Raw genomic sequence first — 18,607 nt, forward strand, 5'->3', positions numbered from 1 at the left:
TAAGGGGCGCGCCGGTCGCGGGTGTCAGCGTCCCGGGCCCCGTCCCTGAATGAGCGTCGGGATCCCTCCTCCACCCCCGAGGAGGAACCTTCAGGCCCCCGTGCTCTCAGACTGATTCTGAGCCGGCGTGAGAAAGTCCGAGCTCCCTCGAAACTACCTGAAAGACTAGCTTGTCTTGATTTCTTTTTTTTTTCTCCCGAAGAGCGATAAGTATCTGAGCTGTTGAGAACTCCGGGAGAGTTGGGCAGGGGTGGGGCAGATGCCTATCGGCGCCCGCGGTAGGATGAGTCCTGTGTTTCTCCATTTCCGGGAGAGATCGGGTGCCGGCCTCACCCCCTTCCCCGCCAGCCCACCCAGCAGCCGGGCGGGGCCACAGGGAGTGGACTGTCACCTGGGGAGGACGCAGGCCAGGGAGCTCCAGGACCCTCTGCTGCCGGCCACTCTCAGCCTGTCTGCAAGTGGGAAGGCTGAGGCCGGCAGCAGGGAAGGGGAGTGGCCCCTCCGCACCTCTCCTGGAGAGATTAAGGGGCCACCCAAAGAAAGAAGGAAGGAATAGGGGACTTGGGTGTCCTGGTTCACGGGCCACATCCCCTGCTCACAGGTGGACAGTGTTTGCCCCTTTACAGTCAGGAAAGCATTTGGAAAGGCAGGCCCTGTGCCACTCTCGATAGAGATGGCTGTAGAAGCCAGGGGCGAGCCACCAGAGGCTTGTGACAAAGATGTGCTTATTTCCTTGCAGCTGCTTCCCCATGAACCCCAGGGAAAATCTCCTGAGATTTATTCCTCTCTCTGGAGCTGACGGGGTATGAGATTGACCTGCCCTTGCAAGACTCATCACACCCAACACCTGGTCTAGTGAGGACAGTGCATAGGTGTGCCCTGCCCAGCCCATGGCCTGCTCTAGGGAGACCCTCCTGTGGTGAGCACCCCCTCCTCCCGGGTGTCCCTGCCAGCCAGCTAGCTGCCAGCCTTGGCTCCCCCCCCCCTCCCCAACTCCGGCTCTAGGAAAGAACGTAGAAGGCTGACTAGCCCCGCCCCGCCCCGCCCTTGTCCTTTAAGGAGTTTTCCTCTCCCTCCTCCCTAGCACCGTCTCTCGCCTGCCAGTCTCTTGGTTACTCTAGAGCTATCTGCCTAGGCTGTGTGAGGGTTTGGGGCGTGGGGACCCACGGACTCCCAGGGTGCCTCCACACCCCCCCCGCCCCATGGCACCTGCAGGAGCCTGGCGGGAGGCTCCCAGGCTACTCAGGTGTACTGCTCAGCCTCTCACTGACTCCAGCCTGCCACCCCACTGTATCCAGACCTGCCCCTGCCTGGGCTAGGTGCTGCTGATGGGCTGTGTCATCTGAAACAGAAATGACTCATTCTGGGAACGGCTGGGTATCGAATTAGAAATGACTTTTGAGGTCATTCAGTCCAGCCTCTTCTTCACAGAGGGGAAACGGGAACCAGAGGGGCTGACCTGCCTAGCATCACCGGAAGCCAGCCACTACCCCAACCCCTAGCTCCCTTAAGTCCTGTCCTCTTCCGTCCATCACAAAACCAACGAGGGGACCTGGTAACAGGTGGTGTGTGGGGGTCAGCAGTAGCTTCATGTCTCTAAGTCGTTTATTGTTCAGTTGTCCTGTATTCAGGTCCCTGTAGAGATGAAGCCCTCCTCTCCCTCCTAGGAGGTGCTGGAACACCATGATCCCCTTGTGCAGCGGGTTACTGCAAAGGCCTTTTCCAAATCTCATCGTACAGCCAGAGCAGGTAGCACTATCCCCATTTTACTGATGAGCAGGAAACTAGTCCCCAGAGAGGCTCCACGACTCAGCCAGGGTCATGTGGCAGGATAGCATCTGAGGCAAGTTTGAAGGCAGGTCTGGTTGGCTCCAAGTTCAGCACGCTTTCCATCACCACCTACTGCTATACCCAGCTGAGTGGGAATGAAAGGAGGGTGGCAACAAGCTCTCAAAAAATAACTTTTAAGAGAAGCTATGACCTGAGGGAACCGCTTGCTTGGATTGTTATGACGTCATCACTTTCCTTTCTCTCTTGAGACCAGGAATTGATAAACTTTGTTCTTTGGGACCTGATGTGGGCCTTGAAGAGCAGGAGTTGGGAGGCTAGGGGCCACCAGTACCTCGTGGACAGAGGATGCTGAGGGGTGGTCCAGCAGGGATCCAGAGAGGAGAAGCCCACCTCAGCAGCAGTGGGAATGATTGGGGCGGGGGAGGGGAGCGGTGTACCTCTTCTGGTCCAGGCGAGGAGCAAGGCCTTCACATTCTACCCCCACCCCCACCCCTTTGTTCCCTGCCTCTCACCCCGTCTCCTCCCTCACTGGTGGGAAGAGGAGGGAATTTCTCTCTCCCAAGAGATGGTGTCTCGCAGGCCTAAGGCAGGCTTCACGGAAACATGGACACAGGCCTGGACCAGAGTTCAGGGACCTGGGTGTTAGTCTAGCTCTGCCCCCAGCTCACTTCGGGCAGGTCACTTTTGAATTCCAGACCTCAGTTTCCTCATCTGTAAAACCAGTGGGTTGGAGCAAACAGTCCAGAAAGGTCCCTTCATAGCTCAGTCTATGAAACCAGCCCCACCCCCAGGGCCTACAGCAAAGGACATTCCCACACGACCCAAAACAGGCGTCAGGAAATGGAAGTGTGCAGTGGGTACCCAGGCTTGACCCAGAGCATGGCTTCATTTCATTCAGAGGCCTCCTGACACGTCTGGGGCCCGAGTCGTGCCTCTCTTTCCTGGTAACCCCAAGTTCCCTCCACTCCCCCTGGGTGGGGCCTCTCTGTCTGGGGGGCTTCTCTGTTTTGGTCACCCTCAGCCTTTTGTGGCAGTGCTGCCTAGTGGTCAGAGTGGCTCTGGGTTGGATTTGCCCGTCATCCGGTGGAGCTGGTGCCCACCCCCTGGGGTTGCTGTGGGTTACATGAGCACGTGCACGTGATGCACTTAGCCCAGGACCCTAGTCCTGGATGAGGAGTAAACTTCCAGCCGTAGCTTTTGTCATCCCCGTGTGGAAAGGGGGTTGAGGAGGTGGGGAGGGTGGGAGCAATGGCCTGAGTTAGTGTGGAAGTTGAAACCAGAGAGAGGTAGCCAGGTGCACAGCCGACGTCCACACACGTCCCCCCTTCTTCTCGTCCTGCATCACTTCCAGCCTCGTTCCTCCACACGCCTCTGCGATTCCCACGTCAGGACCCTGACTCCATTTCATGTGTGGCCGCACGTCTGGCTGTGGGGCAGCCCCACTTCTGAAAATAAAACTGCGTGATTTCTCCGGAATGCGAGGTCCAGGCGGGGGATGGGCGAGCGGGGTGGCACCGGCAGAAGCCCCGCCCACCCAACCTGCTGCTTCACCCAGAAGCTGTTTGCCTCCAGGGCTGGGCCGAGCAAGCAGCTGGGCCTCTTGCGTGAAATGGCTTCCACCTTTGGCACCCGGACAGCCCGAGCCCTGCGAGAGCCGGCTGTGTTTGCACGGAGGCCGGCAGGTTTGGGGAGGCCAGGTGTCTGCATCTGCTCAGGAAAATAAGACTTCTCCCTGCCCGGACTCCTGAGGCTTTCCCCCCACTTTGCCCCGCGATGGTTGTCAACAACAGATTGGACTCCTGATTTGGGGGATGGGGAGGATTCCTCTACACGCGCACACGCGCGCGCGCACACGCACACTCACCTGGCACCATTCCAGACCTTACCCTCTTGTGCTCAAAGGAAGCAGCTGCCGGTTCAGACCTGAGTTCAGAACTGCTTTGATAAGAAGCCCTTTCGAGGGCCATCCTCACCCAAGCACTTACTCTGCTAAACGAGTCTTCTGCGGCTTCGGACCGCACACATCACCGTTCTCACATCTTTCTTTTGTGTCAGATGCAAATCTTCACTCTTAACGCACAGAGCTGTGTGTCCGTGGTCGATCTGTCTGTTTTCCTGTTCGATTCCATTTTACAAGGAGGCACGGTTTTGGGGATTGGTTGCACAGTTTGGGAGTTAATACGCCTAGGACTTAACAAAAGCACCTTTTCTGCCAAAGAGCACAAGCCTTGACCGTCTTTCTTGGACCCGACGTCACGGGTTACCGTGGCTTCTGTGGTCCTGTTGCCTCTTTGGTGGCTGCATATTCTGGAGAGCCTGGAGAGAGGAACGTGAAGGAAAAGTTTCAAGAAGCTGCTTGTTTTTGTGCCGTGTTCCTGCCTCCCCCCGGGGGCGGGGTCAGGGGAACTTGATTTGGAGCCGCCTCAGGTCTTTTCAACCAAAGACTTGCAGAAACCGTCTTTCCCTCTTACTTACAGAAGAGCAATGACTTCATGGTTTGGGGGTTTGAAAATCTGGGGAAGAGCCTGTCGAACCCAGCTTCACCCAGAGATAATCATTTGCAACTGAGGGAATTAAGGAGACCAAAAGCGCTAATCTAAACAATATATATACTTTTAAATTTATGTTTTTAAAGTCTGACTGCAGATCACTTGCCTGTTTCATTCCGTGGAAAAAGTAATGCTGGTCCAGGGACATTTGCATTTTCCATCAAGTGATGGCAGGCAGCTGTGGAAAGCAGCGTCCTGTCTCCAGATGAGATAATTTTATTTTAATTACATCCATCCAGTAATTCCTCCCCTCCACCAAAGAAATACTTAGTTCTGGATAGTTTTTTATTGGGTTTTTTTTTAATAAATTTATTTATTTTGGTCTGCGTTGGGTCTTCGTTGCTGCGCGCGGGCTTTCTCTGGTTGCAGCGAGCCGGGGCTACTCTTCATTGCGGTGCATGGGCTTCTCACTGCGGTGGCTTCTCTTGTTGCGGAGCACGGGCTTAAGTAGCTGTGGCACATGGGCTCAGCAGTTGTGGCTCGCAGGCTCTAGAGCGCAGGCTCAGTAGTTGTGGCTCACGGGCTTAGTTGCCCCACGGCATGGGATCCTCCTGGACCAGAGTTCGAACCCGTGTCCCCTGCATTGGCAGGCAGATTCCCAGCCACTGCGCCACCAGGGGAGTCCCTGGATAGCTTTTAAGTACTGCTTGCTGTCATCCTCGACTGGCAGGTCCGAACATTTTGGGGGAATCCCATGAAATCAATGGGACCTGCCTCCAGAAACACACAGTCCCCGTTTTTTTGCTTTTTTCTCCAGGGACCCACGAACCTCCCCCTATCAAACACCACATATTGGTTTCCAGGCAACCCCCGCTCTGTCCGGAATCCCACGTTTATGCCATGAGGTGTGGGTTGCCTCACTGCTCTCCAGGACTGCGCGGGGGAGCTGGGGGGACTTTGAGGAGGGCATTAGAGAGCCCCTAAGTTCCCCGAGGGTCAAGGGCAGCCCTGACTGGAGCTCTGGCCTCCCCACCCATCCTTGCTCTGACTGTCAGCTTAATCCTCTCCCAAGGAGTGGCTTGGACTCGAGATTACTTTACGGAGTGTTCTGTATTCCTAGCCCTGGAGCTTGGGCAATTTGTCTGGAGCTTGGGTGATTTGTCTTTGCTGGGAAAGAGCAGGGTCCTGTCTTTCCTGCAAATGGAAGCTAGAAGGCTCGGCTGGCCTTCTCTGGCCTTGCCTCTGAGGACTTTGAAAGGGGAGATGCGTCTCCCAGGGGTCTCTGGAGACGCAGACCTCTGAGTTGTGATGTACAGCCTGGCTACGTAGCAGGGAGGACGAAGCCCGCTGACTTGGAGGAGAGGGGCCAGATCTGTTTGATCCCAGGGAAGATCCCTGGGTAGAGAGGTGTGTGGACTCTTGACGTGGAGAAAGTCATTCAGTCCTTTTGCTCCGTCCTCTTGCCAAGCATTGTGCAAGGGAGCAGAAACGGTGTCCCTGGCTGTGTTAGGGAAGTCACCCTCCAGAGCCTACCCGCTACACTCTCAAGGTCCCAGTCTTCACCTCTCTCAGACCCCGGCAGGTGGGGGCCATGACTTCTACCGAGCCCCTGCCTCCAAACTGCTGAGAGGAGGCCCCTTTTCCTCCCAGTCTGAGCTGCATGTCAGTGTCCAAGGGCAGAAACAACAACACACGTGGATCATAGGAGAAAAATCCTTGACTGGGGGTTAAAGATATAATAAAGTAAATTAGACCGTTTTAGTGAATTCAAAACACATTTCTATAGCATTTTAGTTTTAATTTATCTTTAGACTTACACTGGTTGACTCCGTAGCAAATGATAAGGTTGATTTATTAAAGCTTTAAATGAAAGATCAGCAAAATCATACATAGTTGCGAATTCATTGATTTTCAATTGAATAGAAGTTTGGTGTGTGTGTGTGTGTGTGTTAATTTTATTGAAGTATAGTTGATTTACAAGGTTGTGTTTCATTTCTGCTTTACAGCATGTGTGTGTTTTAATCGAAGTATGATTGACCTACAACATTCCTTTAGTTTCCAGTGTACAACGTGATGATTTCACGTTCATACCCGTTGCAAAATGATTGCCAGAGTAGTCTACTTACCATCTGTCACCGTACAAAGTTACAGAATTGTGTTTCCTGAGATGAGAGCAGCTTTCAAATGTGCAAAACAATATCACTGACTATAGTTACCTTGCTGTCCATCACATCCCCATGACGTGTTTATTTTATAACTGAAAATTTGTGCCTCTGGATCCCGTTCGCCTATTTCACCCACCTCCCCAGCCTTCCTTCCCTCAGGCGACCACCGATCTGTTCTCTGTGTCTATGGGTTTGGTTTGGTTTGGTTTGTTCATTTGTTTTGTTTTCCAGATTTCATTTAGCATAATGCCCTCCAGGTCCATCCATGTTGTCACAAATGGTGTGATTTCTTTCTTTTTTTATGGCTGAATAATATTCTAGTGTATATATGTACCACATCTTTATACATTTATCTATGGATGGACATTTATGTTGTTTCCATGTCTTGGCTATTGTAAGTAGTGCTGCAGTGAACATAGGGGTGCATGTGTCTTTTCGAATTCGTGTTTTCCTGTTCTTTGGATATGTAACCAGAAGTGAGATTGCTGGGTCATGTGGTAGTTCTATTTTTAATCTTTTGAGAAACCGCCATACTCTTTTGCACACTGGGTGCACAAATTTACATTTCCACCAAGACTGCACAAGGTTCCCTTTCTCCACATTATCATCAGCACTTGTTATTTGTTGTCCTTTGGATAATAGCCGTTGTGACAGGTATAACATGATATCTGATTGTGGTTTTGATTTGCATTTCCCTGATGATTAGTGATGTTGAGCATCTTTTCATGTGCCTGTTGGCCATCTGTGTGTCTTCTTTGGGAAGTTTAGTGTAAAAGATAGTTTGCTATAGACTGTTTGGGCCTCTCCGAATTCATATGTTAAATACTAAAGTCCAATGCAGTTTTATTTGGAGGAGGGGCCATTGGGGGTGATTAGGTCATGAGGATGGGGCCCTCATGAATGGAATTAGTGCCCTTATAAGAAGAGGCCGGACTTCTCTGGTGACGCAGTGGTTAAGAATCCACCTCCCAATGCAGGGGCACGGGTTCGAGCCCTGGTCCGGGAAGATCCCACATGCCGCAGAGCAACTAAGCCCATGTGCCACAACTACTGAGCCTGCGCTCTAGAGCCCACAAGCCACAACTACTGAGCCCACGTGCTGCAAGTACTGAAGCCTGCGTGTCGCAACTACTGAAGCCCGCGCCTAGAGTCTGTGTTCTGCAACAAAGGGAAGCCACTGCAATGAGAAGCCTGTGCACTGCAATGAAGAGTAGCCCCCTCTTGCCGCAACCAGAGGAAGCCTGTGCACAGCAACGAAGACCCAACACAGCCAAAAATAAATAAATAAAATAAATAAAAGAAGAGGTCCCAGAGTTCCCTTCTCCCTTCAACCATGTGAGATTCTAGTGAGAAGATAGCCCTCTATGAACCAGGAAGCGAGTCCAAACCAGATGCCAAATCTGCTGGTGCCTTGATCTTGGACTTTTACCCTGTCCACAGTGCTTTGTTACAGCAGCCTTAATGGACTAAGACAAAGTTATTTACAAATCTGAATCAAAAACACCTCTTCCGGGCTTCCCTGATGGCGCAGCGGTTGAGAATCCGCCTGCCGATGCAGGGGACGTGGGTTCCTGCCCCGTTCCGGGAAGATCCCACATGCCGCGGAGCGGCTGGGCCCATGAGCCATGGCCGCTGAGCCTGCGCGTCCGGAGCCTGTGCTCCGCAACGGAGAGGCCACGGCAGTGAGAGTCCCGTCTAAATGAACAATTGAAGTGTACCAGTTTGCCTGCACCCCTCACATCCATGCCCCCCTCTGTTGTGTGGGAAGCCACCCTCAGCAGAATGTGTCCTGCAAGGACAGGAAACTCGTCCCCCTTAAAGACTCTTCCTCCTGCTCACCCTGATACAGTATAAGCACCTTCTTGTGATGTTGGGCCATGGATTTCACCCTGTTACTATTATGCTTAAAGTTCGTTTTGTTTTTTTAGCCACACTGGGCAGCTTGTGGGATCTTAGTTCCCTGACCAGGGACCAAACCCGGGCCCCCTGCCGTGGAACACAAAGTCCTAACCACTGGACCACCAGGGAATTCCCTATGCTCAAAAAAAAATTTTTTTTTAATAAATTTATTTATTTATTTTTGGCTGCATTGGGTCTTCGTTGCTGCGCAGGGGCTACTCTTCATTGCAGTGCGCGGGCTTCTCATTGTGGTGGTTTCTCTTGTTGCGTGGGCTTCAGTAGTTGTGGCACTCAGGCTCAGTAGTTGTGGCTCACGGGCTCTAGAGCTCAGACTCCATACTTGTGGTGCACAGGCTTAGTTGCTCCGTGGCACGTGGGATCTTCCTGGACGGGGGCTTGAACCTGTGTCCCCTGCACTGGCAGGTGGATTCGTAACCACTGCGCCACTGGTGGAAGCCCTCCCTATGCTCAGACTTTTTGTTGTTGTTGTTGTTGTTGTTGTTGTTGTTGTTGTTGTTGTTGTTGTTATACGCGGGCCTCTCACTGTCGTGGCCTCTCCCGTTGCGGAGCACAGACTCCGTGGCCGTGGCTCACGGGCCCAGCCGCTCCGCGGCACGTGGGATCCTCCCGGACCGGGGCCCGAACCCGTGTCCCCCGCATCGGCAGGCGGACCCTCAACCACTGCGCCACCAGGGAAGCCCGCTCAAACTTTTTAAAGCCTCCTTTCTACAAGCCTGGGGAAGTCGTCCCACACTCTACTTTCCCCCACTTCAATCAAATTATAGCCCTGGCTCCCCAAGACAGGTAACCCTTAAGAGGCCAGAAAACTCATTTCCACTAGAAATGACATTGTCTTCCAGAGCCGGGGAGGGACCCTCAGAATGGGAAGCTGGTGTGATCCGCATGCCTCTCAGGGCCCCGAGCCCAGGGCTGTAAGACTGGCCTGCAGTGATGCCCTCTCATGCCCTTTGTTCTCTGCTGGCGGGATGGTGCTGTGAGGGGCGGGCAAAGGCCCCGGTCCCACCCTCAGGCCATTCCTACAGAGATACAAGGACAGCGGCCAACTGGCCGCTGCAGCGGCGTCTGCACTTGCCAGGCTTGCAGCGATGGTGAAGCTGGGGCGAGAAGGGAAAGTACCAGCTTACTTTGGAGCGTCTGTTTCCCAGAGCAGGGCTGTGGCCACACTCGGTTCTGGCTTTTGCCGGCAAGAACGTGCCAGGGCTCTCCAGCCAGAGGCCAGCAAGAGGAGCCCCAAGCTCTCTCTCTAGACTCTGTCCATCAGGCTCCCCCAGAGAGGTGCCAGACTCCGATGGCACCTGCAGGCCAGGTGGCCGTGGCAGGTACCTTCCCGTCGTGAGAAGATAGGCCCTCTGTCTGCTCTTACGTGTGGGCTCTCTTGGGGCCTTTATGGATCGAAGACGCCACTTTTTGAAATAGAATCAGCTGTGACCAGGAAGGAGAAAGGATAAAAGTGAAAAATTCTGGCCCTGAAATTAACAAAATGGATTGAAAAGACCTTTGAGCTGAGCAAAATGATTGAGAATTGGGGCTTTGCAGTCAGACTGTTCTGGGTCCAGGTTGTAACTCAGGCACCTCTTTGCCATGTGATCTCAAGACAAGCTCCTGAACTTCTGTGCCTGAAACCTCTCATCTCGAAAACAGAAGTTAATATTACCTACCCAGTGGGTCTGTTGAGAAAATTAAATGATTCAAGTGAAGTGCTTCAGGTGAAGCGGGGGACACAGCAGACAGTGGAGGGCTTGCTGTTTAATCATTGAGACTAAAATGAAGAGGGGATCGTGGCAGAGGAATAGGGCAAAAGGGGCATCTCCCACCACTCGGGGCCATGCGACCAAGTGGTCGTAACAGGTTCCACAGATGGAATGAGAGCTAGCTGGTCCTTGTGGCTAAAGTGTATCCGCAAGAGTGTGTATGTGTGTGTGTGTGATCACCAGGCATCTTAGTTAGGCATACACGATGGAAAACACAATGTTATTCTGGAATTTAAAGCAAAACAGCCCCAAAACAATCCCCCACATCAGATGATTTTGGTTAAGATCAGAATGCCTGCTTTCAGCAGAAAATGGATTTATGTATGGGCTGGCTGACGTCTGCTACACGTCTGGCCAGCAGGCAGTGGAAACTTGAAACTTCTTGTTTAGAAGGAGGTTACCTTGGGCAGAGGCCTCCCTCCCGATCCCTCAGAGCCCCAAACAGCTTAACACTGGCACCTTGTATTAGCTAAAACTTTTCTCCTCTTAGGCAGGATAAGGGCTCTGGTTTTCTTTTCTTTTCTTTTTTTTTTTTTTTTTTTTTTTTTTCTCTCTTTTGGCCACACCGCGACACACGCAGGATCTTAGTTCCCCGACCAGGGATGGAACCCGAGCCCCCTGCATTGGAAGTGCAGAGTCCTAACCACTGGACCACCAGGGAAGTCCCACCCAGGGCTCTGGTTTTTAAATGATGCTGGCTCAGTCCTCAGGAGGGAGGATTTCTCAAGTCTTGAACTTGTTCAGACCAGGTCACTGCCTACTTTCCATAAAGGTGTGCTGAGAAGAAGTTTACGAGATCTTGCATCCTCTGACACACCCCAGAGATGGGACCAAGCTACCTCCCTTCCACCAGGGGTGAGACAGGCAGTTAAGTTACTGACCTCTGCCTGGCACATGCTGTGCATGTGACAGGGAGAGAACTGTCAGCTGAGTCACTGCATACCTGCTGTGTGACCGTGGGCAAGTTGCTTTACCTCTCTGAGCCTGTTTCGTCATCTCAAGCTGGGATGATCGGAACTACCTTGCAGAGTCTAAAGCAGTCCCACCAGCATCCTCAGATTCAGAAAAGGCAGCAGGGCCTGAAAGGAGGACTCTAGTCTCCCAATAGTCCTCTTCTCCCTGGGAAATCTCTCACTATGTGCTTCCAGGGAATGTTACCCTCTTAGCAAGCTGAACACAGTTGCCCAAAAGAGGCCAGCAGAGCAAGATGGTGGCACCCACAGGCTGTAGCTATTGCGCCACCACCCCGCGTCCTCCCAGGAGGCCCCCAGGAGCATTAGCGCCACCGGAAAGGGAGGCCAAGAGGCCCACAGACAGGCTGAGCCTCTGCTCAGGAACCTGGGGAAGGTTAATTCTTTAGACTTATCCTACAATTTTTATTATTATTTTTTTTTAATGTTGGATTATCTAGGCGGTGGGGTAGGTACCACAATCTTCTCAGTGTTTAGGGCACTAAAGAGCAGAAGTCTGCCTCCCTGAGGTCCTGGCTTGGGAGAAGACCGGGGGTGAGGGGGGAGGGGTGGGATATGATGGTTGGACTTTGTTGCTGTTGAGACCTCCTCTCCTCAAGGTGCTGCATTGTGTAAAAGAGCAACACAGAGCATCAGGGGGCGTTATGACCCAGAGGGATTATTGTGGGAAGGAGGGGTTGAATTGTTGGAAATGTCGATTTCTGGGGGGAGGCGGCCAGTTGGTGACTCTCCTTAGGCCTCACTTTCCTAATGTGGGTAATGAGTGTGTAATCATGCAACCTGCGTACAATAATACAATGTCATTGGGCGCAAGAACGGGATATTTAATGTCAGGTTATTGTCGTGGTACCTGGCTCATAGCAAGAGCTCAGCTGTCAGCTTCTGCAACTGTTTAGTTACTATCACGGAAGGAGCTACTTCTCCTTAGAATTTTTCAAAGGTTGAAGTTGTCCTAAGCACTCACATTCGTCCTCATCGTATTGCTTCAGCTCTGCGAAGCTGCATCACTGAGGGCATTGCTCAGAGCTGAAATTTTACCACCAGGCTTCCTCTCTTTCAGAAGGTGAAATGGAAGACTTATCTTTTCATCTGTCTACAAAAACGCCCATTTCAGAGTTTCCCCTGGTTTGGGAAAGGGGAGGGAGGGGGGGCCCAGTTTGGGGCTTTGCTTGGAGTGGCCCATAAGAGTACCCAGTTGACAGGGGCCCGCCCCTCTTGTGGAATCTGCCCAAGAGGGGCGGCCTCGGCACCTCTCCTTCAGCGCTCACCTCCTGCTTCCCAAAAGGGCTGGATCCCTCTTATGGAGAACTTTTTGACACCTTGAAGCCAGGTCCCAGAGGGGACAGAGCCAAAGTCACCATTGCTTCTGTATGGACACCTTGGGAAGCAAAGACGGGAAGACAGAACTGGCCCTGAAGGGTTCATTTCCCCTGGCACCCGCTGAGGGTGGGCTTTTGAGGCCACCACCTGTCCCATGCTCACCAGAGGGAGAGGGGGAGGGGAGAGAGAGAACAGACCCAAAGGATGAGTCCGTGGTAGTTCCCTCCCTTGGCCCTGGCCTTGGCTGGCATTGATGCCCTAAATTGGGCTCGTCTAGCCAGCAGGCAGGGTAAGGTTTAGGTCAGAGCATCTTTTTGCCAAATTCAAGGTGTCCAGACCAGACTCTTGTCCCCCACTCCCCAGAAAATTTCTTGGGGGTTCCCATTCTTCCCATTCACCAGCTGGCAGGGAGGGAGCAGTGTTGGAAAGAGTGCGGCTCTGAGCCGCTGGCCGCATGGATCTGGTTCAGAGTCAGCTCTGCCTCTTGCTGGCTGTGTCTTTTTGAGCGAGTTGCTTAACCTCTCTGTTTCACCTATAAAGTAAGTGTGCCGAGCAGGTTAAATGAGATGATATACTTAAATCACCTCCTGCGATGTAGGACACGAGTGAGTACTCGTAAAGAGTGACTGCTACTATTATTGTGTTTTTGTGTTTGTTTTTTTTTGCGGTACGTGGGCCTCTCACTGTTGTGGCCTCTCCCGTTGCGGAGCACAGGCTCCGGATGCGCAGGCTCAGCGGCCACGGCTCACGGGCCCAGCCGCTCCACGGCATGTGGGATCTTCCCGGACCGGGGCACGAACCCGTGTCCCCTGCATCGGCAGGCAGATTCGTAACCACTGCGCCACCAGGGAAGCCCTGCTACTATTATTATATTATTTATTTTCCTTTTCCTGGCCTCTGGAGGAGTTACTAATGGACAGAAAAGCCTGCCACAGTCAAATCAACAGTAACTCTAGATAAACCTACAAGGTCATTGACCATCAGCCTCTGCATGTGTTCTTTTTTTTTTTTTAATGTTCTTTTCCTAGAATTGGGGGTGATTTGAGGAAGAGTCCACTTCCGGGGAGAACGTAGGCTGCAGAAATTGGGGAGGTTTTTGCCAAGAGCGCCTGCTACAGGGTCTGCCGACTCATTTTGGCGTCTGGGGGAGGAGGGTTCACCAGGTGAGTCTGTGGCTGGAGGCACATGGGGAAGCCAAATGCAGGTTCCGACTTGAGCATTTACTGTGACTTCCCCACTCAGTGGTTTCAGGAGGGCGTTGTCTAGACAGTATCTGTCTTTATTACCTCTTGCTTCCTTCCTGCTTACCTGTCCTGTATCCTCCCCCTTAGCTGTCACCATTCAGCAGCCAAGGTGGTCCTCAGCCCCAGTCTCCCTCCCTGGCTTCCCAGTGCCAGCAGGAGCCCTGCACCCAGGGGAGGCTCACACCCCTGCTCCTTATCTTCATGCCCTTTGGCACTAGCGTTTCAAAAGCTGGTCTCTGGGTTCAGAACCCCCAGAAAGAGCTTTTCCATTCCTCCAATTGTTCAGTGTTTAAATGAAAGCCTTAGAGCAGTGGTTCTGAAACCGGAGTGGGCAGCAGAATCATCTGGGGGTGCCTGTTAAAAACATAGGGCTTCCCTGGCGGCGCAGTGGTTGGGAGTCCGCCTGCCGACGCGGGGGACGCGGGTTCGTGCCCCGGTCCGGGAGGATCCCACGTGCCGCGGAGCGGCTGGGCCCGTGAGCCGTGGCCGCTGAGCCCGCGCGTCCGGAGCCTGCGCTCGGAACGGGAGAGGCCACAACAGTGAGAGGCTCGCGTACCGGGAAATAAAAAAAACATAGATTGCTGGGACTTCCCTGGCAGTCCAGTGGTTACGGACTCCATGCTTCCACTGCAGTGGGCTCGGGTTTGATCCCTGGTCGGGGAACTAGGATCCCACATGCCACGCAGCGTGGCCAAGAAAAGAAAAAAAAAAAACACAGATCGCTGGGCCTCACCTCACTTGGTTTTCTCATCGAATAAGTCCAGGACGGGGACAAGTTTGCACGTCTGACGAGTTTGCAGGTGATGCTGCTGCCACTACGGCTGGTCTGGGGACCACGTGTTGGGAACCTCTGGCCTAGAAAAAAGTCTCCCAGTGACCTTTGAGGATACAGGCTTCTGTAGATGTGCAGCTCAGAAGAAACCCCACGGGGACGAGATGGCCCCCAGAATGATCATACTCACGGGGAAGGTGGGGGACAGTTGTTCTTCAGGACTGTGATCCCCGGGGCTTTTCTGTTCATCTCTAAGAAAACTAACGTGAGTAATGTGCCCTGTTGGCATCTTTCAGTTCTGCCATGAACGAACAGTTTACTTTTGTTTTTTTAATTTTTATTTTATTTATTTATTTATTTATTTGGTTGCAGCCGGCGGGCTCCTTAGTTGCAGCTCTCAGGGTCCTTAGTTGCGGTTTGCCGGCTCCTTAGTTGTGGCATGTGGGCTCCTTAGTTGCAGCTCGCAGGGTCCTTAGTTGCGGCACGCGGGCTCCTTAGTTGCGGCAGGCAGCTCCTTTGTTGCTGCAGGTGGGCTCCTTAGTTGCAGCTCTCAGGGTCCTTAGTTGCGGTTTGCCGGCTCCTTAGTTGCGGCACGTGGGCTCCTTAGTTGCGGCAGGCAGCTCCTTAGTTGTGGCATGCATGGGGGATCTAGTTCCCTGGCCCAGGGATCGAACCACCAACCCCACCCCCCGCCCCCTGCACTGGGAGCGCGGAGTGCTAACCACTGCGCCACCAGGGAAGTCCCCAACGGTTTTACTTGTGATCCTTAAGGAAAGCAAGTCATGGCAGTGTTTTTCTGATGAGCGTAGAGTTTGGTTTTCGCTGTTGTTATCCTGTGCGGCGGGCCTGGAGAGGGCGGGACTGCAAGACCTCTGCTCCTGCCCAAGTGCCTCATCCTTCCAGAGACAGCAGCTCGGGGGAGGAGGGTGCCGGGAGAGGGTGAGAGAGGCACTGGGAAGCCGGCTCCTGTTTGCTCTTTGCCAGCAGTGCCCGGCCCAGGCTCCTGACGGTGAATCAGCCCATCAGGCTTGGCACTCTGTGCTGAGCCAGGGTTGCCATGGAGATGGGTGAGGCCGGAGCCCACAGGTCTAGGTGGCCCGGCCGTGTGAACACAGAGGCCCTTATCTGCACTCCCGAGGCTCCATCAGGCGTGCGTGGTAAGGCAGCTTGCATCCTCAGGGTTCACCCTCTGTGGCTTCCTGGGTGGTCAGGGGCAGCTATGCTGAGGTCTCCCAAGCCCAGTATGTTAACCAAAAAATCCAGGGCTGATACGGATCTTACCGAAGGAAGGAAGTAAAGAGGTCAAATCCCCTCCCTCTGTGTGATCTGCTCCTTCAGTAACTGCTTCCTGCAGCGTGAATTCGCTCACAGAAGCGGCCTGGGATCCCAGGAAGGACAGAGGCCTCCACTACTCTCGGCCAACCGTGTCCCTTACCCCCCCCCCCCGCCCCACTTCTCTCCCCCCATCCCGGCTGGTGCTAGTGCAGCTCTGGAGGCATCTCCCCCAGCACACCGCGCTCACACAGACCCACAGAAGACAGACCCCCACTATCCTCGATCACCGTGTGCCTACCCGGACGCCTCCTCAGATCAGAGGAGGACACCCAGCTGAGGCCGCCAAGAGCTGTGAATATCCCCACTTCTGTGTTCGTGTCGTTCGCAAGGTTTATTATTGTTGTTGTCCTCGTTATATTCCCCACGGAATCTGGCTGGCTCTAGCACTCACGGTTCAGAGTGTTTTACACGCGTCGCTTCATTTAATCTTCCCCTTCACCCTCCCGGGTCAAAGGCAGGCAAGTATCAAGCTCTTTCTTTACAAACGGGGACCCTGAGGTTCAGAGAAGCTACGGAGAGTGCTTAGCGTCCCACAGCTCCCAGGTGGCAGTGCTGGAGTCAGGCCCAGAGGCCACGCCACTGTCCACACATGCAGCCAGTCTCAGCAGAGATGTGCGTTCTCCTGGGAGCGCTCAGGTACCCCAGGACGGAGCGGTGGCGGATACGTGCTTAGAACTCTGCCAGGTGATTCTCACATCACCCCGTGGCTGGCACCAGTGTGCAAGTGACAGGGGGCAGAGCTAGGGCACCCCTGCTTCTCGCCCACTGTTCTTTCTGTCAGGCTACCTGTCCCTTACTAAAAAGTCTGCTGCATCCCTTTGACCAAAGTCACCAAGTAGCCAGGGCTTCACAGAAGGACAGTGGGACAAAGGAAAGGAAGCACTGCCTTCTCCCCCGACCCCCTCCTGTCACCACCGCCCACCCCCAGCCGCTTCCAAAGTGGCAGATGGGAGCACTGCAGTCTGAGGTCAGCCTCAAAGGAAACTGCTTGTGGAGAATGATCTGCCCTGCACTTCTGGGCTACGACAGCTGGATGGAGAAAGCGTCCACGAGTATTCTGTCCTTTTAAAACATGTGTGACCGGTCAGGTCATATTACAGAAGACAGAGGGGACCGAGGGGAAAGAGGGCCAACCCAAGACCACCCAATGTGTTTGCCTTGGGAGGGTTTTTCTTTGAAGTGCGGTTTGCCCCACGGGGAGACATGGTTCCTTCCACCTGAGGGATGGGATGCAAGGCGACAGGTACGCGTGCGCACAGACACACACACACACAGACACACACACACACACACACACACTCTGAAACCTCTGCAGTCAGCCGGTTGCCCTTTTCCTCTGTGTCACCTCCTCGTCACCTCCAGCCTTTCTGCACACTTCGTTCCTGGGGCCCCAGCTGGAATTGGCTGTGCAAACTCGGCAGGGGGTCCAGAGAAGCCAGGTGCCCCTAAGTAACACTGCGCTTAGGATTTGTTTTCAATTCGCCTGTTGGAATTGGAGGCCTCTCCTTTAACCCCAGGTTTGTGTTTTAGTGTAAGATTTCTGGGCCTGTCCCTATGAGTCTGGTGTGACTCACTGAAATCCCCATCTCTGCGTGGGTGCCTTGGGCGTGTTGTGCTTTCAGCCAGGGGAGAGGAGAGGACAGGACAGGAAGCTGGGCCCGCCCGGGGCGGGGCTGGGCTTTCACGCCTCCTGAAGCTGGCATCCGCCGTCAAGGATTGGAGGGTCTATCCAAGTACTCACAATGTGGAATCCATACACTCCAGGTTTTATGAATGGTTTCAAGAGTGTCTGTGAACTCTAGAGGTTGTATGGAAAATTATAGCGATGCTTTTCAGACTTTTTCTGAGACTTTCACCCAATTCTCAAAACATCTGTCATCCAGAAAAACTTCAGAATCATAAATTCACAGATATTCTAGAGTGATGAATTTAACACCTATCGCCAGACATCTAAAACATCACATATATATATATATATATTTATTTATTTATTTATTTATTTATTTATTTATTTATTTGGCTTCGTGGGGTCTTAGTTGCGGCACGCGGGATCTTCATTGCGGCATGGGGATCTTTACTTGCGGCATGCGGGACTTAGTGCCCTACCAGGGATTGAACCCAGGCCCCCGGGCATTGGAAGCAGGGAGCCTTAGCCACTGGACCACCAGGGGAGTCCGGCCACATATATTTTAGAGTGAAAGAATTAAAGACCCATCACCACTTGAATATTGCTATTAAAAGTATAATAATATCCAAAGCTATGTATGTTAAAGGTTTACTTTAATTATATCTAGTCATCTTTAAGAAAGTATTATTAAGTAAAACACGAATGCATTAAAAAAATGTCTAACTGGGCTTCGGTGGGCAGTGAACACAGAAGGGCAGGCATGGACTTTTTATAAACCCTCATTTTCCAAAAGACTTGATGTGGACGTGCCCCTAAATCTCACTGTAACATTCATCACATACCCTCATGGCTCTTTCTCAGTATTTATTCTGGGCAAGTAGTTGCTCTTTGTAGTTTCTGACCCTTGTTGGGAGATGTTGGAAGATGGGTCTGGATGACAAGACCATGGGAAAGGAGGCTTGTCCAAGGTGAGAGGACCCAGGAGAGGAAATTCTGATGGGCTTCAGAGCTTCTCTTTCATTGAAGTCATCCTTCACTTATCGAATAATGATTTACTAATGACTGTTTGGTCACAAGTATGGATGGGGTGCAGGGGAGCTACTGAAATGACCGGGAAGTCATCCTGCCGTCCAGGAGCGTGTAAACAGGAAGGGAGGGAGGGAGGGAGGATGCTGGGGGAGGAAGCTGAGGACGTCTTGGTGGGGAAGCAGCTGGCCTCGGT

General features: G+C 52.9%; 1 protein-coding gene across 1 annotated transcript in view; it reads left to right on the plus strand.

The window, feature by feature from the left end:
* The window catches only part of CD9 (CD9 molecule), a 36,643-nt gene that overhangs the window by 762 nt on the left and 17,274 nt on the right, over positions 1 to 18,607 (plus strand). The gene's annotated exons all lie outside the window — the stretch shown is intronic.

The sequence above is a fragment of the Kogia breviceps genome, chromosome 12, assembly GCF_026419965.1.
Source record: "Kogia breviceps isolate mKogBre1 chromosome 12, mKogBre1 haplotype 1, whole genome shotgun sequence".
NCBI lineage: Eukaryota > Metazoa > Chordata > Mammalia > Artiodactyla > Physeteridae > Kogia > Kogia breviceps.